This window comes from Gossypium hirsutum, chromosome A02 (assembly GCF_007990345.1).
Source record: "Gossypium hirsutum isolate 1008001.06 chromosome A02, Gossypium_hirsutum_v2.1, whole genome shotgun sequence".
NCBI lineage: Eukaryota > Viridiplantae > Streptophyta > Magnoliopsida > Malvales > Malvaceae > Gossypium > Gossypium hirsutum.
The window spans coordinates 7,652,598-7,679,929 of NC_053425.1; the positions used below are offsets into that span (position 1 = coordinate 7,652,598).

The following is a 27,332-nucleotide window of genomic DNA, read 5'->3' on the forward strand; positions in this document are numbered from 1 at the left end:
AATATGGCTCATATTGATTATTGGGTTGAAATCCTTAAATATTGATACATGAATGAGATGTGTTATTACCCTTATGGTGTGTGCCAAAATGGTTGATAAAATGTGGAATTTATACTTGATGGATATATGATGTCAATTGGCATGGTCACCATATCAATAAAAGTAAAGAAACGGATTGAATGAACTTAACAAGTCAAGGAGTCCTAATTAGATATACTAGATATGAATTTATCAAGCATGAGTTAAAGCTATGAATGTCTAAGTACTCCCTTTTTGTCATGATAACCACCATTGGCATATGAGTGTATGCAAGGGTTGCTAAGGGTGACAAGAGGGCTTGGAAAATAGCCTCAAAGTCGTCCACACGGGTAGATACATGGGCATGTGTCTAGCCCGTGTGTGACATACGGTCAGTCCCATGGGCATGTCATCCGGCCATGTGTCCCCTGCACCCTAGGTTACAAGTCAGTATGCATGGTAGTAAACATACGGGCAGAGACACGGCCATGTGTCTCAGCCGTGTGGAGAACATGACCTTAAAACATAGGCGTGTGCCCAGGCCGTGTGAAGTCTGCACCTTAAATGCGAAAATTAAATTCGCCACACGGCCTAGCACACGGGCGTGTGACTTGGCCATGTGATCTTAAATTGATGCTGACATCATAAACAGAGAGTTACATGGCTAGGAGACACGGGCGTGTCAAGGGCACACGGGAGTGTGACCTTGTTTTATGAAATTTTTTCTGAAGTTCACGGTTTAGTCCCGAACCACTCCCAATGCATGCTTTGGGCCTTGTAAGCCTGTAATAGGGACAAGTTGCACCTGTATGTACAGTTTTATATTCAAAAGAAATTTTTTTATGGCTCGGTTCTGTATGTATGTTTATGTTTTAGCCGGTAAATCCCAGTTTCTGTCCCAGCGTTGGATTTGGGTAAGGGGTGTTACACCATGAGTCTTTTATCGTTATATCTATATAAGGGTTGATGTTTGTTGACATCGACATTGCCAAATACAGCTAGTGATTGCCTTCAACCAATCTACTATTTTCAACCAATCTCTATATTTGCAGAGCCTAGTTCTGTGAGAAGAATCTACTATTTTCAACTAAATACAACCAGTGAATCTATTTTTAACACATCCTAGTGAAGAATTCTCACTCTTGTACTTCGAAGACTAGACCTCTCACCATTAAATTCTCCCCTTCAGAATTTAGGATGTAAAACTACAACACAAATGTTTTACAATTAGGGGTGTGCGTTGTAACATCCCTCACCCATATTCAACGCCGGAATAAGGTTACGAAGTATGCCGAACTTACAAAATAATTAAACATGCTTTTCTCATATATTGAATCAATACATATAATATTCATTCATTCTCTATCAATTTGTCTCTTAAACAAGCCTACGAGGCCTTAAACATGCTTTGGGAGTGGTTCGGGACTAAACTGATAACTCATGAATCTTTCACGAAACTTTGAAAATTTTCCTCAAAACAGGGGACACACGCCAGTGTGGCCAGCCATGTGTTTCACACGGTCACCAGACACGCCCGTGTCACAGGCTGTGTAGACATTCGAAATGGAAGCACATGGTTGTATCCCAGCCTATGTCCTACCCCGTGTCCAAACAAGTGAGCTTACTGACTTGGGTCACACGGCCAACCACATGCTCGTGTGTCTAGCCCGTGTGCCCTTCAAAGTGGCCACACATGCCCGTGTGCCAAGCTGTGTGCTAGGCCGTGCCAATCCTATAGGGTATACTGACTTATGCCACACGGCCAAGTTACACGCTCGTGTGTGAGGCCATGTAGTGTAACACCCCATACCCATACCCGAGACCTGGATAGGATAAGAGGCATTACCGAAATTTTCAGAATAATTTCAAATAATTTATATCATTTATTATTCATTTTCATGTTTCATGTAACATTCTTTTCATATTATAATTCTCGTATCATATCAAATATTCTATCCGTTGAATCATTGGAGTTCCGATGGATTTTTCAACAGTACACTCAAAGCGTACATTTCCATATTTCATCAATTCATATTCAGAAATAACCCTTAGTACATTTAATCATCAAGCACTCTCTCGAGTCACATTTCATGTAACTGTAGTGAATTAAGATTACCTTTTCAGGTCAAATCCTACCCACCTTAAGTTATCATAAGGAATCATATCTCATGTAACCATAGCGAATCAGGATTACCTTTTCAGGTCAAATCCTATCCGCCTTAAGTTACCGTAGTGAATCAGGAATAAATCCTATTCACTTTGAATTACCATAGTGAATCAGGAACAAATCCTATCCATTTTGAGGTATTATAGTGAATCAGGAACGAATCCTATCCATTTTATATTCTTGAGAAGGCTTTTGTCAGATTAACCATCCAGGTTATCTATTTTTGCAACACATGGAGGAACTCCTTCATTTGGGAAATCACCTATATCCATCCGGAACCTAATATTCAAACAGATTTTATCCATTTCAAGTAGTTTCAAAACATGTATTATTTCTTTCATTTCAACATCCATACATTTAATATATTCAATTCAAACATCATATAAAATACAATAAAATATTTAAATTGACATATTTACATGCTCATTCAAGTTATATGAACCTACCTGACTAAATTGTAGAAATACCAAGATTTAGGGGCATTTTGGTAATTTATCATTTTCCCGATTTTGACCCTATCTTAAATTAATAATTTTATTCAATTTATTAATTTAGATAATAAAAAAATTCATTCCCTTCAATTTGGTCATTTTTGACATTTTTACAAAATTGCCCCCTAAAGTTTTACTTTTATTCAATTTAGTCCTTAAGCCTAAAACATGCAAATTAACCATACTAGCTGAATATTCATATATATTTTCCTCCCTCTCCTCTCCATTCCACATCCTTAATGTATATAACATGCTTATAAGTAACATTATCTATAATTTCACTTTTTACTTATATGTATATTCAAAGTTGTCCATCAGTGTCATAGTCACTAAATTATTTTTATCTTAAGATAAAGAACTCCAAATTAATATCTGCTAATTTTTCCTAAAACTAGATTCACATATATTCTTACCATAAAATTTTTAGAATTTTTGGTTTAGCCAATAAGTACAGTTTATTCTTTAAAGCTACCCCTGTTCTGCTGTCTTCTTTGCTAAGAATTAATTATCTCCTCGTACGAGATTCAGATGATGTTTCCACTTATTTATATTAAAAATAGACTCATTAATGATTTTAAAAATTTAAATTTAAACCCTTAATTATTTTTATCCAATTTTTAATGATTTTCCAAAGTCAAAATAGGAGAACCCGAAATCACTCTGACCTTGTCTCACAGAATTTATTATATCTCATGATTCAAAATTCCATTGCTTACATCGTTTCTTCTATAAGAAACTAGAATCAATAAGCTTTAATTACATATTTTTTTCATCCTATACTTCGATTTACAAAATTTATGGTGATTTTTCAAAGTTAGCCTACTGCGGTTATCCAAAACTGTTTTAGTGCAAGATGTTTATTTACCATGTTTATAACACCCTTATTTTCTTCCTCTACACTATTTCTCATTACTTTCTCTTATTTTCTCTTCACTAACATATCAAGAACATAAAACCTTATATAATAAAACTTTACATTAACATCATTTCCATGCTTTTTCAATAGTATCAAACTTAAAAATATATTGAAATCTTGATGTTCTTACCTTGTCTCATTGATTTCAATCTTTATCTTGGTTTTCTCTCTCCTCCAGCTTCTATTTCTTGAGTCTAACTCATATTCTAGCTTCTCATAGTCTCCTTGTCATCTTTCTCTCTTGATAGCTAAGGAAATTCTTTTGATTTCTAAGTGAAAATGATGAATTTTTGGTGGAAGGACTAAATTGTAAAGAAAAGAAAACTTTCTTCTCTTTTCTTCTAACATGAATTGCGTGGATGGAAAGATGATAGAAATTCTTCATCTTTTCTTCCTTATATATTAAATAAATTAATAATAAAATAATAATAAATAGTAAAATATCTCATTAAAATATTAAAATAATATTTATCTTAATTAAATAATTATAAAATATCATCAACATCATCATTACTTTTTAGATTTCTCTCTCTTCCAATTGACCATTTTGCCCTTTATTATCTTTTAAAATTCCATCCTTGAGTCATCATTTAATTTGGTAAAATTACAATTTAGTCCCTCATAACTCTTCACCTATTCAATTTGGTCCTAATTCATCCATTTTCCTTAGTTTCCTGATTATTCCACCCTTAAAATATTTACACTATTGGCCCTTCAATTTTTTCATATTTACACTTTAACCCCTTAAGTTTTGAGTATTTACTCTTAGGCAACAAAACTTTTCACACTTTGACAATTTAGTCCTCTCTTGAATCAAGATATTATAATTTACTTCCCAATGTTGTCATAACTTAAAACGTCCCTTTTTGTCACTTATTTCCTTATTTTTCTATATCTAGGATAATATCTTACTATAGAAATTTTCGGGGTATTACATACAAGCATACTGACTTGATTTCAAAAACCACACCAGGGACACATAGCCGTGTAACATGACCGTGTGTCACACGCGGCTGAGACACACGCCCGTGTCTTTGCCTGTGTGGACAAAAATAGGCTATTTACCAAGCAATTTTGCCACCCCAAATTTGCAATTACCTATACAAGCCAAATGGTACAAATTCATAGCATATAAAGGCATTCAAATCAACCACAACCAAGACTAAAAGGTACCAATTTAATATCAACCACCAACATACTTATAAACTCATGTTTTACTCATTCAAAACATACCAAATACCAATTACTTCAAACATCACTATAACCAAACTCAAATATGCATTAATTGGCTTAATTTCCAAGCATACCAATTCTCAATTCATCACCTAATGAAATTTAATTTACCTATTCACAACAAGCATCATAATCCAACCATAATCACATAATATAGGTCAATCATCAACTCAAATAAAAATCCATTTGCACACTTATATTCATTATTAGGTGATAGGTAGATAGTGTGATGCAATCTCCGACGATCACCTATGCACACTTTGAGTCAATTTACCTATTCACTAACAAACCTTTCTATTTCTCATTCACAAATTTATATACTTTCATCATCATTTCTGCAATCTAATGCCAAAATAGTTTATGCACATACCTGTACTATCTCGTACAAATTTCATACACATTCTCGTCTTTCATTTACCCATTGAACCATTCGAAATAGAAGTCAGATACTCTAGGATCTCACACGATAAGTACATATACCATGGCCCCTAGCCAAATCAAGGTAACTTATCTCTGAAGTTCTGATAACATGGCCCGAAGCCAAAATTAGCTAATATGTATGGCCCTAAGCCAAATCGGTATAACTCGCACCCGAAGTACTATATCATGGCCCGAAGCCAACTCATAATATCCTAATGACATGTCACTAGCATCCTAAACTATTCATAAGGTTGAACAGGGCTTCCAATTGTCAAATGATCATCAAATCATTTCCAAACGTGTCCATAGTCACATAATCACAATTTATGCTATATCAAAGCATATAAAATACATTTAAAATGACATTATAACGTACTAACTTACCTCGGATGTGTAAACGACAAAATAAGGCGATTAGTCGATAACTTTCGTTTTTCCCATATCTAGATCCAAATTTCTTGACCTAAATATATTCAAAAATAACTTATTCAATAATATCTCTATTCAATTTAGTCCAAAACACACATTTAGGCACATTTACACTTTTGCCCCTAGAATTTCACCACTTTTACAATTTAGTCATTATTTCATAAAATCACAAATTAATGAAATTCACAATAAACCCATGCCATCCGAATTACCATAATGCCCCTAGAAGCCCATATTTCTCATTTATTTCATATTTCAACCACAAAATTTCAACATTTCTCAATTTAATCCCTATTTTGCATTTTGACTAAAAATCACTTAACAAAACTTGTATATCTTTTAACAAACAGTCAAAACCTATCATCAAACATCAAAATACTCATGTATTCATCAATGAAAACTTTCAAAATCTTTAACAGTTTTGTAAAATAGTCCTTGGGCTAGCTAGTACTAGATGCAACGATCACAAAAACATAGAAATAATTAAAAACCAAGCAAAACACATACCTAATTGCTTGAATTTTACTTGGCTAGATGAAGAACCCTAATTTCTTATTTTTCTCCTTCAAAATTCATCTATGATGAAGATGATAACCTTAAAATTAATGTTTGTTTTATTTAATTAACTTATATTTAACAATTACCAAATTAACCTTTATTATAAACCATTAATATCATCCAAATGGTGTCCATTTGTGTCCAATCATGCTATTAATGATCTAATTACAACATAAGGACCTTTAATTTAAGTTTCTATAACTATTAGATACTTTTAACTAATAGAACAACACTTTTGCACATTACGTGATTTAGTCCTTTTTACCGAATTGAGCATTCAAACGATAAAATTTTAAACAAAAATTTCACACATACATGCTATCATGCTGTAAACATTAAAATAATAATAAAATAATTATTTTGACCTCGGATTTGTGGTCTCAAAACCACTATTTTGATTTGACCAAAAACGATCTGTTACAAGCGTTCGATCGAATCGAGTCCAATCGAATTGAATCGAATTGATTGAAAAAAATTTCAAGTTAATCGAGTTGACGAGTCCTACTTTATCATCCTAACTTGATTTGAAATTTTTCGAATCGAGTCGAGTGAAATGAAATTCGAATTGAGTGAAATGAAATGTGAATCGAGTGAAATTAAAAATTTAACATGTTAAATTAAAATTTTGTTACAGTATAACTAATTCTATGTTATAGCATAAAAATTTGGAACCATATATATTCAAAAAAAAATTCAAAACAAAATAATAATAATAATAAAGATACTTTAGTATGATAAACTCGAATCATTAATTAACTTATTTAGGTCCTCAGAATTATTATTTTAGAAAATTTTTAAAATTTTAACTTTCTTTATATATGATTTAGAATTTTTTAAAATTATTATAATTTTTTAAAAATATAAAATTTTGAATTTTTATAAATATTTTGAATTTTAAAAATTCTTTTGAATTTTTGAAAATTATTTTGATTATTTTGTAATTTTTATTGAGAGAGAGATCAATTTGCTCATTTTCAAAATTGACAAGGACCAAAAGAGTATTTACACCAATATGCTATTCAATTATTCGAATTGTAAAATTCAACTTGATTCGAACTCGAAACTCGAATAACTCGAAATCTGAACTTTTTTTGATTTTTTTAATCAAATCGAGTTTTGTTCACCCCTATTTACAACCATAAATGCACTCACACGTATAATATTCCTCATTTGAATAGATAAGTGCTCTCAATAATCAATACATTAGTCTATACAATTCTTTCAATTATATTATTTTTTCAAGACTTACTAACATAGTAAAGATTTATCGCCATCCACAATAAACAACATTTGAAATAGTTATATACAATATACTATTAACAAACAACATAAAATAGGCTATTGATAGATATAGGTCTTCAACGTTTCAATTCAATCTAACTTCCTCTATTAAAGGGATTTGATTCGCATGATTCGACCCAATCTTCTAAATAAGATTTTGCAAGTGATTTGAACTTCATTGTTTGACTTGATTCATTCTATAATATCAACTCAACTCAAATGTACAATTCAATAAATTATTAATCTTCCGAATATGATAAATTATTTTGTTGCAATAGTTAAGGAAGTGAACACTTCCCTCAGCACATTTCAACAACTTTAAATATTTTAACGAATTATATTTTCAAACCCATATCCGTATATGTATATGACACAGATTCACAAGGGTTAAACGATTTACAAGAAAATCTTAAAAATAGTGTACCATTAGTAAATCATTATAATTATAAGATTTATACTTGATGCAATAATGTAAAAGTTCATTCTCTTTCAGGGAACTACTGGCTGCTATCTCTTGAACAAATTTAATTAACAATTAAAATTTTAAATTATCTATTTTTGTTTGTAAAATTTTTATAAATGTATTTGTGTAGCTTATTGTAATGTATAAATTTATACACTAACAAGGCTTTTTCTATTTTTATAGACAACGTAAACAAATATCCAAATCTATCAATAAATGTTGAATATAGTGGTAAAATATATTGCACTTTCAAGAAAAAAATTTAAATTCGAATCTTGAAAATAATACTATCGAGAAAGGTTATCACGAATCTCGAAAAGAATAAAATAAACATGAAAAATATTTTAGTCGTAAAAAAAAATCTGTCATGTGGGATACTTTCAATGAGTTTATTCGAGACTGCTATTAGTATACTTTTGTTATAGAATACTTAAAAAAAAACACATAAAATTCGATCCACTTAAGTGATCCAGAATTTGACCCGATCAGGAAAGGACGACATCACCTGATGGCTCTTTGCTAGCTCACCACTCACTAGCTCGTCACTCCACTAGCTCACCTCCTCCCTAGCTCGCAAGATCTTTGCAGAGATAATTCTAAGGATACATGTTGAGTCTAAGGAGGGTAATTTGTCATTATGCATGACATCTAGTTACCCCTAACATGTCACATTAAAAAACCGTACCTCATAAACATGAAGGATAGCCTCCATGAGAGGAGGACTGGAAAATTTTTACTTTAGCTCTCCTAAAAATAATACAAAATTGATTTAGTCATTGAGAAATTATAAAGATATTGACTATTAAAATGAAAAAATTACTTTTTTAATGTTATAAAAATTATAATTTAATTTCGGCTCCAAAAAATTTTCTAACTTCACCGTATAGAGAACTATATATTTCTTACTTTTTAAATAAATATATATATATATATTACAATATGCCACATTACTAATGGTCCAAGCACGTGAATTGAGTGTCTAATTGATGTGTTTAAAATATTACAGTTCCTTCCTTTTAATCTATCTTGTAATAGACTGCTTTCATGATCCATGTTTTTGTTGTTTGTAGTAAGCTTATATCTGTTTCATATCGAAGAACATCTAATGTCAGTACGCAAACCTGAATCAATATTGCAAGCGGTGATTTCTTGATTGTATTACGAATTTTCAACTAATAAATTAACAATCCAATAAAATATGAAGAAACGAATCACCTGGCTAGGATTTGAAAGAGGCTATTCTTCATTGTTCCCACAGTCTATAATACTACATCCTCTGGTTTACATCTCCACAGCTTAGATACCTCTTTCATCATTTCCTAAAATCACAAGAAAATCATGGTTGTTTTCACATATGAATCTGAGGTTATTACAGCAATCCCACCGGCCAAGATGTTCAAGGCTCAACCTTATACCGAAGATTGTTCCTCAGGCTTTTAAGTGCGTTGAGTACATTGAAGGCAATGGTGAGCCTGGTAGCATCAAGAAGGTCACCTTTGGAGAAGGTCACTTCATTTATATAACTTTATACTTTGAATCATATACATATGTGTATATTAAATCTGAAGGGAAAAAGAGAAAGTTACGTTTTTTTTCTTCAGGCAGAAAGCCAATTCAATTACATGAAGCAGAAGGTTGAAGCACTAGACAAAGAAAATTTTGTGTATATTTACAGTGTTATCGAAGGTGATGCATTGATGAACAAGCTTGAAAAAATCACTTATGAGACGAAGTTAGAGGACTATCCAGATGGGGGGGATCCATATGCAAGACTACTTGTAAGTATTACACCGTAGGTGACTTTGAGCTCAAGGAAGAGGGAATCAAAGCAGGTAAAGAAAAGGCATTGAGAATATTCAAGGCCATTGAAGTCCATCTCCTGGCAAATTCTGATGCTTACTAAGATAGCATCATCCATTTCAATGAATATCAAGCAATTGCCTTTTTTTTTCTCTTCTATTAGTTTTTAGTTTTGAAGTTGGGGGTTCATATGAAATTCAGATTGCTAATAAGAGCTCATAGGTTGACCAGGAAGCTTGAACTGAAATGCATGAAGCCTGCAATGAAGCATCCAATTTATTTACTGAATTTTTCAAGATTTATATATTGAACTTATAAACTCAAGTTTAGTTGAAGATTGTTGAAATTAATTGTGGCACATTGTTGAGTATTTTTCTCTGTAACTCTTAGATGTCAGTGATTGTCTATTTATATGATATAGATATTGTTCATTGATATAATATATTAAATAGATTTCATGCACATCAATACGTTGCTTACTCTAGATTAAATATGTGTTTATGTAGTCTCATGCGTGACCTCGCAGGAGAACATAGGTACCCATCCTGCGAGCTCAGCCTATGACATCAATGTACGAGCTCAATGGAAACCGGCTCATCAGCCTGTGACATCAATGTACGAGTTCAATGGAAACCGGCTCATCCAATCCGAACCCATTCGGGTCTTAGGCCGGTGATAACAAGTATCATAACACACTTCAATTCCACTTCAATTCCACATCATGAATATTATCGAGAATCAATTCAGACCCAAATCATTTCAAATATTAGGTGATTGAATTTAGGCCTGAAAATTGTGGTGGTTTCTTTATACACTGCCATTTTCATTATGCAATCATGAACAGATCTTACCTGCAACTTTGCTTGTAATCTATAGATTGTCAGTTGTATCTTTCTTCAGAAAAAAGGAACAACAATCAAGCTTACCATAAAAGAACAAATTAGTGAATCTTAATAGCAATATTGTTGGAATTTGGAAAAAGAGGAGGGGAAAACAATTCTAATAGACTATGTAGTGATGACAGCATATCAAATATTTGCATTTTTTTAAACAACCTTTTTAATTAAATTTACATAATTGCTTCAAAAATCGAATTTACATATTAAATTCAAGTGTTACTATTCAAAAATTTAAATTAAATAATAATATTAGTAAGATATATGAATTCAAGTTAAATTTTTAAATAAGTATAAAAATAAAAAAATATCTTAAATTCAAAATAAAAAACAAAACAATTTAGTAACTTAATTAATTTAATTTTACAATTTAACATTTATATATTCATGTATTGGTTTTAAATATTTGTACTCCTAAAGTTTACTTTCTTTCATGTTTCGGCTTCTTAAATCTTTTGTTTTATATATATTAATAATTCTTTAGTAATATTAATTTAATTTTTTTAAGTTCACTTTCTTCCTTGTTTCCGTTCCTTAAATTTCACTTATAATTGTATAACATAATACCTGAACAAAAGCTAATTTCTCAGAAATGAGAAAACCTGTTAATACCACTGTTAATACCACACAATTGCTAAAGATACATTTTTTTAATATAACATATAACATTTCATAAATCAAAATAAGTAAAAAGATTCATATCTTGTTCAGAAGCATCGGTCTTCTATAGAGACTAAGGGTCTCTTTGGATAGATATTTATTTTCAGTATAGTGCATTTAGCTTTCTTTTTATCTTACTCTATAGTATAATCTCATTGCCATGCTGATTTTATATTAACTACAGATAAACATATTGCCTATCTAAAGAGTGCCTAAATACAATTACGAGATTCCATACAAATGAACAAAATGTCCCTAATACAAAAAGTGCTAGAATTTCACTGTGGAAAACTGCCCCCTAGCTGAGCTGTCATATCTGCTCACTGTTTTTCCTCCCTATCAGATATGATTGAGGCCATCCCCAATTTGGACATGAATGACATATAGTCATTTACAAGTACAGAGAGAATCATGTTAGAATCAACATTTTTAATGATTTTAACAACAATTTCAGCATCAAATTTCAATCTCCAAGTGTGAAATATTCAACTAATGAAATAAGGAGAGTCCATCTCTAAGCACCCATAATTCAGCATGCCTATATGAACCTCTCACCCACTCCCCTTTATAATTGCACCCACACCACCTTTCCCCGGATTACTGGAGGATCCATCCGTATTAACTTCGAAAGAGCAGGCAGCTGGAGGTTTCCTAGTCACCTGACTTTCTGTGGAAGGGAGCAGGATATCAACCTCTGTTCAGCTAAAAAACTAGCTTGTCTTGTTTATAAACCAAAACAGGGCACACTTTTCGTACCATACTAATTCTACTAGAAATTTTCACATCCCACAGTTCGAAAATTTATTGATTATTCTTCAAATTCACTTTCTAAAACCAATGCACTCGAGGCTGGCGAAATAGTAGAACAACGCTTCAAATTCAGAGCTGGGTCATACCTCATTATTAAATTTTTTACTGAATCTGGGTTCGGTGCGCCAGGCCCCAGCAATAGTGCAAAACCTGGGCGACGCTCGAGAGCCCCAGTAGCTAGCTACTGCGTTGGACTCCCCCACTCCAAAAATAAATTTAATATCATGTGATCCAATGGACCACGTATCAGATATTAAACTGATAAGAACAGATGCTACACTTGATCTTAGCCAAAAGGCCGAGAAAGGTATGTTGTAATCCCTCAAGCTTCGCGCTATTTAAAGCCTGCTTCTCTCCTCTTCTTACGTACTCTCCCTGATGTGGGATGTTATGCAAAACCAGCTATAAAGGATCCGGGTACTGGTGCCGTAATAAAGAGTGAAGCCTTCCTGAATACCCTAATTCTTGGCCACCTAGAAGTTGATGCAAGAACCAAGGCACAATCCCATCAAAGATTTAGTTTTCATAGTTGCATCAGAAAAGAAAATTTAATATTCAAAGAAGCATGCTTAAGCAAATTAATTCAACAATAAAACCACTGTCCTAACGAGCAAAACTTTGAAAAGCGAACAGGCATTTGCAATTGTAAATCACACCAGGAAAAGGATTATGGCTCTGCTCAGAAAAGCAGCAATGGAAACAGCATTAGTTTGAATCAGACACCTTCCCATAAATAAACAATACACAGTTCTGGATCAGGCACCTTTCTTTCATTGTAACAAAAGCAAGTTTAGCTTGATAGAATCCCAGTCAAAGTCGGTAATTTTGTTCTAAGTTGAAAACTTTTGCAGCTTTGAAACATTATATGCATGAACATGTTCTGTGCTGCTTCAGTTCACATAAGACTCTCTGCCAGACAATTGGCAAGCCATCCACAAGTTGTAATCTAAGTGGTTTATCCACAAGTTGTAATTTAAGTGGTTTACTTTCTTCCTCGTTTTGGTTTTCTATATCTTTTGTTTTATTATTCTTTTCTGTTAAGGATGGATTGAATTTCCAAGCCAAATAGTCAAGATTTTGGTTTGAATTTACAAGCCATGAATCCTAGCAAATGTTAAAATTGGTGGCTAATTTATGCACCAATTTTTACCACCCAAAAATTACTACTATCATTTTCCAATTGTCAAGTGTTATTAAATGTGGCTATTAACTTGAAGGAGATGTAAACTAGTATAAATAGGCTTTAGTTTGAACTAAGCCATGAGACACACCATTTTTTTTAGAGTGAATTAGCTATTGAGTGGCTAATTTGAGAGCAATTGAATAATAACTCTTGGGTATTTTTTCGGGTGTGAGTTGTAAACTTTCGAGGGTTGTGTTTTGAGTGTCAAAACACTTACAGCATGTTTGGTTGGATGGAATAGCCTATGCATTCCAACTCTATTCAATGAGCCGACTATAAACTATTGTTTGGTTTAAGGTAGTAGCCTATTATGGGCCGAATGGAATTAGCCTCTATTACTGGACAACTTGTAATAGCAATTTAGGGGTTGGGGGTCTAAATTGACTGTTCAAAACCACCTGTAATAACATTTTTCCTTTTTTGGATCAAAATAGCCTGCCTCTCTTCTTTATCGTTTTCACTTTCACTTCAGATTTCTTCCTCGACATTTATCCCCAAATTGAACCCAAGAAATTAGCTCATTAATTGATGACAGATCAAGCATCCATTCGTCATCTTCATCTTCATCTTCCTTCTAGTTGAACCTCCTTATTTACAGTAAGTGCCTTTGATTCCTTTTTTTTTCTCTGATTTTTTTAGTTAAAGTTCTTTCACTTCTTTTAACTTTTCTTTTCCCCTTTCGTATTTCTTCCTTCTAGTTGAACCTCCTTATTTACAGTAAGTGCCTTTGATTCCTTTTTTTTTCTTTGATTTTTTTAGTTAAAGTTCTTTCACTTCTTTCAACTTTTCTTTTCCTATTTCGTATTTGGATATAAACTAGCAAAGCAAATTGTAAAACCAGCAAAGTAAATTGTGCCTAAATGAAATATTCTGTGTATAAACTAAGCCTGGAATGATTGAGTCAATCTTATGTTGGATGCATGAATTGAAGAATCTTGGATTGCCATAATTACCAGACAAATCCAAATGATTTCATTCTTTTTCTCCCATTCACTATTGATTAGCTCAAATTTTCTCTTCTTCCTTTAACATGGTGGTTTCATACAGTTTTTATTTTCTTTTAAATCCCCCTTTCTTTCAACATATATAGTTGGTGAAAATTTTATGCTTTGTATGGCTATGATTAAAAAGCTTATTCATGCGTATACCAACATGCAAATCGAAAGGCACGTTGAGAGATAGTTGCAAGCAAGCATTGCTTGGTTAGCCGCTATTTCTGACCTATTAATTTGCTTGATTATGGAATAACCAAATGACACAACAAGATAGGGTGTTTAACTTTTTGATACATTTCTTGAGCAAATCTTGGCAAGTTGGTCTTTGTTTTTATTGTAACACCCCTCACCCGTATTCAACGCCGGAATAGGGTTACGGAGCATTACCAGACTTATAGCACAAATAATCATACATTTCACATACATTTCTCAAATTCAATTAATAATCATTTAATAACATTCACAATGTCCCTAAAATGAGCCTACAAGACCTTAAACATACATTCAGGGTGGTTCGGGACTAAATCGAGAACTCGAGAAATTTTTACAAAACTTAGAAAATTTTTCCAACTACAGAGGACACACGTCAGTATGGCCTGGCCGTTTGTCTCACACGGCCAAAGACATACCCGTGTCACAGGCCGTGTGGACATTCGAAATGGAGGCACATGGTCATGTCCCAGCCCGTGTCCTACCCCGTGTAACTACCTGACTTGGGTCACATGGCCAACCACACACCCGTGTGACTAGCCATGTACCCTTTCGAAATGGCCTCACACGCCCGTGTGCCAGGCCATGTGTAACAGCCCGTTTTTAGATCAAATTGGAACAGTGATTTCGGGACCACAAATCCAAAGTCAAAATATTTATTTTATTATTTTAATAAGGTTTACAGCATGATAGATTAATTATGAGAAATTTTCATAAATAAATTTTTACCGTTTAAATGCTTAATTCGGTAAAAAGGACTAAATCGCGTAACGTGAAAAAGTAGAGTTCTATTGTTTAAAAGCATTATATGGCTATAGCTTGAAATATGGGAGTCCTTTCATGTAAATTAGACCTTGAATAGCATAGTGGAAGTTGTTGGCTTGGTATTTTTGATATTATCAAATGTCATAAAGGTTAATTTTGTAAATGGCTTATTAAGTTAATAATAATAAAACAAAATCAAAATCCTATTATTCTATTCATCTTCCCAAACCAAAATTGAGAAAGAAAAATCAGCCATAGTTAGGTTTTACATTCGGCTAAACTTCAATCTTTGATTAAGGTACGGTTTTGACTCGATTTTTAATGATTTTTACGTTTTAAAGCTCGTTGTAGCTTAATCTAACTAGCTCGTACCATAGATTTTGAAATGTCTAAAGATTTTTAGATATGCCATTGTTGAATGTTTAGGTATTTTGAAGTCTCTTATTAGATTATTGATGGTTATTAATAGATATACAAGTTTTATAAAGTGATTTTTGGCAAAATGAGAATTAGGGATTAAATTGTGAAAGATAGAAATATTGTGGTTGAAAATGTGAATAAAATAAAAATATGGGGTGTTAAGAGGTTATATGAAATTCGGTTATACATGGGCTATGGGTAAATTGCATAAAGTTGCCATTTTGTGTAAAAAGGACTAAATTGTAAAGTAGTTAAAAGTCTAGGGGTAAATTTGTAATTTAGCCAAAATGAATGTTTTAGGCTAAATTGAATTGAATGAGAGTTTGAATGAGTTAATTTGATATCATATTGATCAAGATAAGCAAATACCGGAATTAGATCAGGGGAAATGAAAGGTAGACGAGTAGACGACGGCTATACGAACAAATACGAGGTAAGTTCATATAATTAGAATCGAACTTTTCTATACTTCTATTTGTTGAAATAAATGTACATAATGAAAATATTTGAAAGATGAATGCCTTGATGATATATTGTATTCCTTATCGAACCCCATTTGAACTATTTGAATTCACTGGATACGAGTGACATGTTACTGGAATTACTACAATGATCGAGCTCCTGCATTTGTTGCGGACTAACCATAGCTCGTATGAGCTTACTATTTTAGCTCATTGGAGCTTACTGATTCAGCTCGAAAGAGCTTACTGTTCAGCTCAATAGAGCTTACCATTTTCAGCTCAATAGAGCTTACTGTTATTTAGCTCAGTAAGAGCTTACCGACCATGACCCGAAAAAGCATGTATGATGATGAATTGATGAATTATTGAAATTGTTCACTTGATTGTCCTTTGAAGCTCTAATAGGTTCAACGGGCCTAAATAATGTTATATAGACAAGGTGGTTTATATATTAGTTAAATAACTAACATGTGATGATTATGTGTGATTAGGTGATGGTTAAATTGAATTGTTGGCATTTTATTATTGCTTTGATTACTTTAAATGGTAAGTTTAATTCTAAATTATACGGGCTTCCTAAGCTTAGAACTTACTCTGTTTCTATTTCTATGTCTTTTATAGGTTCGTTAGCTCACTCATTCTGGACAAGTCGGAGTTGCATGTCACACAATCCAGTTTTCGTTTGGTATTTGAACTTATGAACTTATGTAAATATGGCATGTATAGGCTAGTTTAATAGTAATAGTTATGTTTTGGTATCATGGTTTGAGAATGAATTTGTCTATGAGTTAAGCCATGTGATTTGGCTTATTTTGGCATTACATTGGGATTGCATATATGTGCTTAATGATGGTATGTTTTGGTATGGGAATGTTTGAATGAAATTATGCAAAATAAGTCTTAATTTATGGATGTTAAATGAATGAATTTTATATGTAGTTATATAGGTATATGGACATGTAATTGGTAAGTTTGGATATGGCTTATAATGTGTATTGAATTGGTTAATTTGGTTGCAAATTGAGTTGCTTAAATATGGTCAAATATGAATGTAAATACTCTTGTTTTAGGGTGGCAAATTTGGCTTTTCAAATGACTTATTTTTGTCCACACGGGCAGAGACACGGGCATGTGTCTCAACCATGTATGACACACGGTCATGTTGCATGGTCGTGTGTCCTCTGGGGTACCCTACAATTGTAAGTCAGGCTTGAGCATGGCCAAGACACACGGGCGTGTGGCTAGCCGTGTGACCCAAGTCAGTTTCGACCACAGCCAAGGCACACGGGCGTGTCTCCGGCTGTGTGGATAAGTTAGTACACATGCCCGTGTTGCCCTGTTTTGCCATGGCTTAAACGCACGGACATGTCTAGGGCCGTGTGTGGCGCACGACCTGTTCACACGGGTGTGTGACACTTTAAAAGTTAAAAATTTTCTAAGTCTCTGAAACTTTTATATGTTATCAATTTAGTCCCAAATGCATGATTAAGACTATGTATGATTGAATTAAGTACATTTAGATTGTGAATGAATAATGGTTATTGAATGAGAGATAATTTGTTAATTGGTTGTTTTGAATTGAGTTACAGGTCTGGTAATGCCTCTTAACCGTGTGCTAGGCCGTGCCAAACCTATAGGGTATACTGACTTAGGCCACACGGCCTAGCACACGGTCGTAGAGCATACTGACTTGATTTTTAATTTAACACTAGGGGACACACGGTCGTGCAACCTAATCGTGTGTCACACACGGCTGAGACACAAGCCCGTGTGGACAAAAATAGGCTATTTACCAAGTCATTTTGCCACCCAATTTGTATATACCTACACCAAACCAAATGGCACAATTCATGGCACAAAAATAGACATTCTAATAACCTCATTCAATCATAATTCATACCATTTCTATACCAACCAATACAAAACACATCAATACCACAATATGCCATTCAATTTCATGCCAAAATTTCACTTTTTTAAATCATCAATATGGTAATTTTCCAATCATGCATTATTTTACCTAATTTCACAAACATACCAAACTCAAATTTCCACTATTTGATATTCACTATTCTTATTATCAACAATCATCACAAAGCCATCATTAAACACATATCATAAGCCATATGCACAAATATATACACAACCAAACCAACCAAATTAAGCCAACTTTCATGGCTATATACAAACCAAAATTTAGACATTTACAAGCCAATCCAAATGGCTAAATTCATTACCAAAATACATACCAAAATGACCAAACTCTTATACTTGCCATATACTCAAAATACTTAAGTTCAAAAGTACCAAAATGATAGTAGGATAGTGTGATGAAGTCTCCGACGATTCCCGAATCTGAGCTAGTTTTTATTTCACTATAAAACACGGAAAAATAAGCACTATGAGCTATAAAGCTTAGTAAGTTCGTATAACAATAAATTTAACTTACCAAATCTGCACAAATTAAGCAATTTAAACAAATCACAACAAATCTCATATAGAACTATCAACCTACCACAATCTTCATTCACAAGGTTAAATATAATTTCACAAGTTTCTTCGATTCAATGCTTGTACGAATTATGTAAATACCTATACCATCTCGTATCAATTTCATACTCATCCACATCATTGATTTACCCGTTGAACCATTCAGAATACTATCGGATACTCGGGAATCTCGCACCCTAACTGCCACATACATATTTGAAGTTATCTCAATCTCGTATCACATATAATACTCACTTTCGAGCCATCAAACGGGTCTGCTCACACAAGCTGATGGTCATGACGAAGCTACACGGTGCTAATCACACAAGCTGACGAGTATCCGCAACACATGCCAGATGACTTAGCCACCGGTAGGACTTACGAACCAACATCCAAATCACATAACCCCTAATGACATGTCATTTGTATCCTAATCTATTCCTAAGGTTCAACTAAGATTTCTCACTTGCCGAGTTGTCATTGAATATGTTCGCAAGGTCAAATGCACAATTTATGCAATATCAAAGAATTTAAAATACAATTATAACAAAGCTTATTACATACGAACTTACCTCGAATGCTAAAACGATAAAACGAGTCAATTAATCCAAAATCTTGTTCTTTCTCCAATCTAAGTCTGAAGTTCGCTTTTCTTTATCTATATAATATCAAATTTAGCTTATTTAATTACCTCTCTATTCAATTTAATCCAAAACACACATTTAGGGAATTTTACATTTTTGTCCCTAACATTTTAACATTTTTACAATTTAGTCCTTATTTCAAAAAAATTAAAAATTCATGCAATTAAACCAAAACCCATGCTAGCAAAATTTCAATTAGGTCCCTAGCAGTCCATATTTTTCATTTATTTCACAATTTAACCACAAAATTTACACGTTTCACAATTTAATCCCTAATTGGACATTTTACTAAAAATCACTTAACAAATGTTGTTTAGCAAACAACAAACATGCATTTTCTATCATTAAACATCAAAACAGCATAGAATCATCAATATAAAAACCCTAAACCTTTAACAATTTTGCAAATTAGTCTCTGGGCTAGCTAGACTAAGTTGCAACGATCTTAAAAACGTAGAAATCATTAAAAATATGATGAAAATGAACTTACATACTCAAGGAAACTAGGTTGAATGTTTCAAGCTCTTTAATGGTATTTCAAACCCTTATTTTCAATGGTGGATGCTTAATGGAGAAGATGATACCATGTTTTTATTATTTTAACTTAAGTTATTTTTTAATTTACTATTTTAGCCTTTAATAAAATATTAAAAATTCACATAAACCATGTACATAAATGTCCACTAACCTTAACAAGGGTATAATTTCAGCTTAAGGACCTCCACTATTTAATTTCATAGCCATTTAATACTTCTAGCTATTAGAACATCATTTTTGCACTTTACGCGATTTAGTCCTTTTTATCAAATTGACCATTCAAACAATAAAATTTATTAATGAAATTTTCACACAAACATACTATCATGTTATTTAGACCTCGAATTTGTGGTCTCAAAACCACTGTTTTGATTTGACCAAAAACGGGCTATTACATTTATGCTCTATTCTTGACACTCTTTCATGTTTAGATTTAACCTTAAATATCCAAAAATAGATCCATTTTGAACAACACATATGTATATATAATAAATAGGCATTTGCAATTCCAAGTTCTTTCACAAGTGCAAACACAAAAAGAAACCACAGTAGCAAAATAGCATGTAATTGGATAGAAAAACATTTAAAAAGTTGGTATCGCACTTGGTTTATACTTTTGTGTCATGCTTCTTTACGTGGGGAATTTGTATATAATTTTTAAAATATTTGTTGCTTTAAGGGAACTTAATATAAATGTTTTGACTGTGCAGAATCTTAATTTTATGTCTGTCTTATGATGAACTTTTTTAATTTCATTTGTCCCTATGTTCTGCTTGTTGTGTTTCCATATAAAAAAAGTGTTGGTTGATTAGTCTGGCAAAAGAGGATCATAGACTTTGCAAGAGTCTCCAAGCTTCCAATGTGCTATTTTTCCAAGGATTGTTGTAGCTTACTTTAGTGTCAAATCTTCTGTATTTGGACTTCTAAGAGAAAAAAATATAAGGTTAATTTTTTGTCATCACACCGTTTGGGGCTTGTTTGGTTTTATGTTAATGCATTTGATGCATTTATTCTAGTGTTTGAGGTGGTAAGTTTGGCAACGTGCTCTTACCAATTGAAGCCTTTTTCAGCTTTTGTACCATTACCAATTGTGGAAGCTGTATATTGTGTTCTCTTCAGCTTTGTCTCTTTTACTGGTCTTAGCTTTCTCCAGATCTGTAACTTGAATAGTTTCAAAACAAAATTCATATTAGGCTTCCTTGAAATATCCATGTCTGACATTTTCCAACACATGCCAATCTAGGTATATATAGAGATATGATGCTCCAAAGTGAACAATTTGTAATAAATTAATTACTCTCTGTTTATTAGCAACTAAACAATTTTCTTTCCTAATAAAATGCAATTCAGTGACAAAGTGGTTGTGATCTTTATGTCTCATACAACAGTTACTGTTTTGGTTGTTTTATTCTTTGATTTAAAACTTTGTCGAGAAAATGATGAAAGCAGAAAGGACATTGGATCGAATTGGTGGGAAAAGTTTTTCTTTTACAAATAAAATGTTAGGAATGATGAATTCTATGCACTACCCTTTAGACTTAACAAACTTTTCCCATCAATTTAACCTTTTGAAAAATAAATATTTACTGTGACAAATTATTTACTTTCCAATTCCATTTCTTAAGTTAGATTTATCTTCCTAATTTTCCTTTTCATCCTACATCTTTATTCAAGAAGTTGTTTTTGAGTCACCTTGGCTAATCTAACAGCTGGTTTTGCCTCATGTTGCACTCTTTCTTATTTTTCCTTTATTTATATGTGGTTCTTTTCTTACTGTCAAGTCTCAATCCTATTTTAAGCTTAACGTTCTACACTCTGTGTAGTTAATAGAATGTAATGTGTTACCATACACATTGCTTTTCGGGTTGATGATGGTTATATGCATTGGTTTCAAGTTGTTTATGCATGTTGCATGCAAATGCCTTTTTTCTATGCAATTTTCATTCTATGCCATTCACTTCATATTTTAGTGTTTCATGTCGTCCAATTTTAATGTGGTTTATGTTTCATGTTTGAGAAGCCTTTTCATCTAATCTATTAATATGGTTTGCTTTTATTTTGCAGGTAAGCTTGATTGTGTGCTTTAAAGATATAGTTTTTCTTTGTAATTTCTATAATTTCTGTAAGTTTATCATCAGGATATGTTGCATTCTTGCTGTAATCTATTTTGTATCTAATAAGACACACCCTTTCAAGGTGCGATTCCTAGGAGCTAAACTTGAGTCACTTATGTTCAAATAGAGGGTTTTAGCTTCTCATGTATAAGCTATTAGTATATGCAAGAAATTGTTTGCTCATGGCATATATCATGTCAAGAGATTAATCCAATGTGGTCTGTGGTCTCAAGCCTTAGTGAATGTTCTTAATCTATTTGTTTTCATTTTCCTTATTTGAATTGAGATCAATTGTATTTTAGCTAATAAATTGTTGGATATCTATGGTGGTATTTGATCAAAACTTGTTTGAAGCAGCTCTTGTATGCTGTTTTGATGATACATATTCAAACTTTGTCAAAAAGAAAAATGATGGCATTCCATGTATAATATACTAATCTTATTAAGCTCACCATATATTTTGCCTTTTCTTTCTTTGGTGCACTAATCTTGTTAAGTAGACTAACCATATACTAGTTTCCATAATTTCATATAACATTTCAAAGAAAATTTCAACACCACATAAAAGATTCCATTTTCCCAATTATTCTTCACCACTCTCCCAAACTAAAAACTTGAACTATTATTTTAAAAAAATAAAATCATCTTTTCTTTTTGTTTTGTATAAATGAAAGCTTCCACATTGTCAGTGTTACTCTAATTGGCAAGAACTGGACCTAAAATCACAGCATTACCGATGCTCAAAAAATGGGAGGTTGATGAAAACAAATATGCATTTGAAAGGATTAGTTATTTCTTGAACCATGCAATGGTTCTAGAGAAGCTCATATTAAGAATGATTAACCTACTTGAAAAAGATGAATTGTGTATCTTGAAAAAACTATTGAGGTTACCAATGAATTCAAAGAAATGTGAAGTTGTCGTACACTAGTATTTCTTATGTTATGGTTGGAACTATTCGCAATCTCTATAGGTTTGGTTTTGTGTAGCACTTTGGAGAAATTAAATGCCATATGGTGTTATGGTTAGAATTGTTCATTGCCTGCTATTTGTGTATTTGGCTTATGTAACAAGTTAGAACAGTTTGTTGAATGTAGTGGGTTTGATTTTGAGTAGCCCTTTTTGTTGGGTTCAGATAGAAGCAGTTGCTTTGCATGATAATAGGATCATTATTTTGTGCTTTTGATTTTTCCTCTGTCATTGATATTCAATGTTCCACTCAATCATAAAAACATCATATTATGTTTGGTTTTTTGATCATTTTGTAATCATGGAACACCATTGATGTATGATAAGTCACATTGGAATGGTATCCCAAATCATAGAGCAACAGCGCTTACTCTTGGATTCTTTGGTACATTGTTCAGCAGCAGATTGATCTTTCCTATATTACCCTACAATGGTATAATCAAATCCATTCAAATGAACGTCAATGATGCTAAAATCATTGTAATTTAGTGGAAGTTCATAACAAAAATTAATTTCTTGTCGGCTATGTGTTTGCTCTTCTTAGATTTTTTTGACCCGTTGATCCCAGGGGTGTTTGTATCATTTAGTATAATTTTTTTTTTGGTGATAAGAAAACATAACATAGGAACCACATAACCCTAAACCAAAACCCTTCTTGGAGGTTGTTCAAACAATTGTAAAGCATCGTCATTGCTACGAGCCATTTTCGCAAGATAATTTGCAGCTGGGTGTAAAATATTATGTTTGGATAATCTACAAGATAATTCGCAAGTTAATGTATGAACATTATATTTGGATATAAAATATAATTCTCATACTATTTATTACTTCTAATCTTTTACTTTTAGTTTAAAAGATAATTAAATTATTTGTTTTGCTAATGATATTTTAGCACATTAAATATGCATTGTAGTTTAAAAATAATAAAGTAGGTTATATATTATTTTTCTAATATTATATATTATGATTTTTATTAATTCGTATTTTAAAAATAGTTATACTAAGAATGTTATTAAATTATATATTATTTTATTAAATTGTATTTAATAATAATTATGTTAAAATATTATTAAATTATATCATTATTTTTATTAAATTATATTTAGTAATAATCTTATTAAAATTTAATAACAATAACAATAATCATCTAACTAAAAAAATTCTACTAAAGGTAGTTTGGTCATTTAAATCATTTTCCTTATGCTATTACAACATCTATTCCATTCAACCAAACATAAGAATACTATTACAACTCTATTCCATTCCATTAAACCAAACAATTGAATTACTAATTACAACTCTATTCCATTACAGCTATATTTTATTACATCTCTATTCAATTACAACCCTATTCCACTCACCCCAACCAAACGTGCCCTTATAATTCTCACCTTCTTGTTATAGTGAAATTTCTTGTCGCCCTTGCCTGTGAAGGTAGGCTTTAAAGTCGGACCACATAAATCTTGTGTCTATTTATTTATTTTTTCGTACATTATTTCTTGTGGTGTGTCCTATTTAATCTCAATAAATTTATTTGTGGTCGTATTGACATACTTAGTCTAATCCATTCTCAACAAACTGGTATTAAAACTTTGTTTCGACTACTTTTGTGGTATTTGTAAAGTGGTTTTACTCTTGATTTTTTATTTTTTATTTGCTTCCATTGTCACTTAAAACATTGATATGACTACAAGTGTATCATTGACTAAATATGAAGTCGAGAAATTCACTAGGAAAAATAGTTTAAGTCTATGGCGCATTAAGATGCAAGCGATATTGGCTCAACAATGATTGCTTAAGGCATTGTTTGGTAGAGACAAATTGCCAAACATGCTTTTAAAAGATAAAAAAGACATGATACTTGTAACACTCTCTACCCAACCGAATCACCAGATCTAGATATCGGATGTTACAACACAAAAACATGCATCTGGCGTAATCTATTTTAAAACATACTTCTTATTCATTTTTGTACCGTTCATTAATATAAAGAGGATATTAAATATTTACAATAATTTTTTTAATAACGTAAGATGTTACAACATAAAACTTTATTAAAAATAGAATCTTCATGGCGCAGTGTACTATACGCCACACTCCCATGATACCTTTTGTATGCATAATATTGCAACTCACTGCTACCTGGTGCAATCCTAGCTTGATCCTTCCTGGCGTACCCACTCAGTAGAACCTGAAACATGAACAAATACCTATAAGTTCATATAAATTTAGTGAGTTTTAATTCTAGATTACCTTAAAACAAAATTAGTTATAATTTATTTGGAGTTTTGGGGGGAGTTTAAGGTAATTTAATATATATATATGTGATACGAAATGGGTGATCGAAAAGTGAGTGATAATTCGATAATGGTATTCGTGTGCAATATCCCAGATAGCATGCATTGGAAAGGATTATGGGCATTATTCTGATTTCATGGGATTGTATTGGATGATTTTATTCCAGCCAAGAGAAGTATGAAGGGTAAGAGGTTTGGATTTGTAAGGTTTGCAAAACTGGTGGATGCTCAAAAGGAAATTTCGAGGCTTGATGGATTAGTGATTTTGGGAAAAAAAATCCAGGTGAAAATGGCCAGATTTAGTGGTAAAAGGAAAATATGGAAAAAAAAGTTTAGGCAAAGAAAGATTTAAGCCAAAAGGAGGAGATGCAGTCGAGAGGGATGGAGTATCAAGAAGAGGAAAGGGAAAAATCAAATGGAAATGTACTAAACGGGAGGTTAAAATTAGTGGAAGTGGAAAGAACAGAGATGAACAAAATTAAAGTCACTGAAGGCTATGTAGAGAACCAATAACTCTAGAATCTACAACGTTGCTTGGTAGGGGAGACGACGGACTTCTGTAACATAAATAGCTTGTCTGAAAGAATAGGTAGAACAGGCCTTAGAGAATTAACAGTCAAGAAAATTCAGGGTAAATACTTTCTAATTGAAGTTCCTAAAGATGAGCTATTAGAGATATTAAAGCAAAAAGACTAGGCATATCTGAAAGAATTTTTCATTAATATAGAGCCCTGGTCGGAGAAATTTAAAGTGACGGAAAGGGCAGCTTGGATAAAAGTTTCAGGGGTTCCACTTCATTGCTGGAACTACTAAACATTTAAGAGAGTCGCAGGATTATGGGGAGAGATAATAGCAATGAGAGACAATCTGACAATGGTAAACAACTTTGGGAAGATAAATATTTTAATATTAATAAAGCAAGCATATAAAGTCGAAGAAGTAATAATGTTGGAGGTTGGCAATGATATATTTCCAATCAGAATAAAAGAAAGAGTATTGGATACCTACAATCTTTGACTTTTCAAAGATGAATAGTGGCAGAAAGTTGGCACCGAAAGTAGAAAGTAAGATTAGTTGGCATGGGATAATTGCAATTTTGGTCCCTAATTGTATAGGGACATTGCAAGTTGATCCTTAAACCTCAACTATAAATAGGCCTAACCATTTCTTACTTTCTTCATCCCACACTTGCCATTCTCTACTTAAGGCAATTGTTCTCTCTCCCTATTTGTAAACTTTCACTTGTATTTTTGGAGTGAAATATATTTGGTAGTGCCCGAGGACGTAGGCAAAATTTGCTGAACCTCGTTAAAATTCTAGTGTTCTTTATTTTTTGTTCTGTATATTTTGCAAGTGTCATTGTAGTGATTTATTGTGCTATTAAATTACGATAGAGGGATCTTCTGGCTAGGAAAGATCTGGTATGTAAGCGATCCTCGTGATCCACCTCTCTTTCCTGGGAATTGAACTTAGTGTGATTTTTCAGTACAATAATTTTACTCTTTCACACGCTTCCGCGCAACAATTGGTATCAGAGCCAGGTTCGTACTTGGGGAATACGACCGTTTACGATACTATTCACGTATACGGCACTATTCACGTATATGGTACTATTCACATATACGGCACTATTCACGTATATGGTACTGTTCACGTATACAGTAGTTGGGATTGAGGAGAAAAATGGCAGCAGCATCGTCATCAGCAAGGACTACTGTGACAAATGCAAAATTTGAAGTAGAGAAATTTGACGGTACTAATAATTTTGGTATGTGGCAGTGTGAGATCCTGGATGTCTTATGTCAGCAAGAGCTGGATATAGCCCTTGAAGAAAAACCTGACAAGATGGATGACAAGGAGTGGGCCAAGATCAATAGACAGGCGTGTGGTACAATCCGCCTATGTTTGGCCAAAGAGCAGAAGTACTCCGTCATGAGGGAGACATCAGCGAAGAAGCTGTGGGATACATTGGAAGAAAAGTTTCTAACGAAAAGTCTTGAAAATAGGCTTTATATGAAAAAGAAACTTTTTCGGTTCACGTATGCACCCGGTATGTCGATGAATGACCATGTGAACTCATTCAATAAAATTTTAGCAGACTTGCT

The 27,332-nt window shown here is 32.7% G+C and overlaps 1 non-coding gene and 1 pseudogene across 1 annotated transcript; one reads left to right on the top strand and one right to left on the bottom strand.

Moving 5' to 3' along the window:
* Window positions 1-9,314: 9,314 nt before the first annotated feature.
* On the top strand, window positions 9,315-9,879 carry LOC107933207 (major strawberry allergen Fra a 1-2-like; annotated as a pseudogene).
* A 2,378-nt stretch (window positions 9,880-12,257) lies between these two features.
* Window positions 12,258-12,453, bottom strand: LOC121216723 (U2 spliceosomal RNA). The gene has a single exon (XR_005912900.1). It is a non-coding gene; the product is annotated as a U2 spliceosomal RNA (small nuclear RNA).
* Between the last annotated feature and the right edge of the window lie 14,879 nt (window positions 12,454-27,332).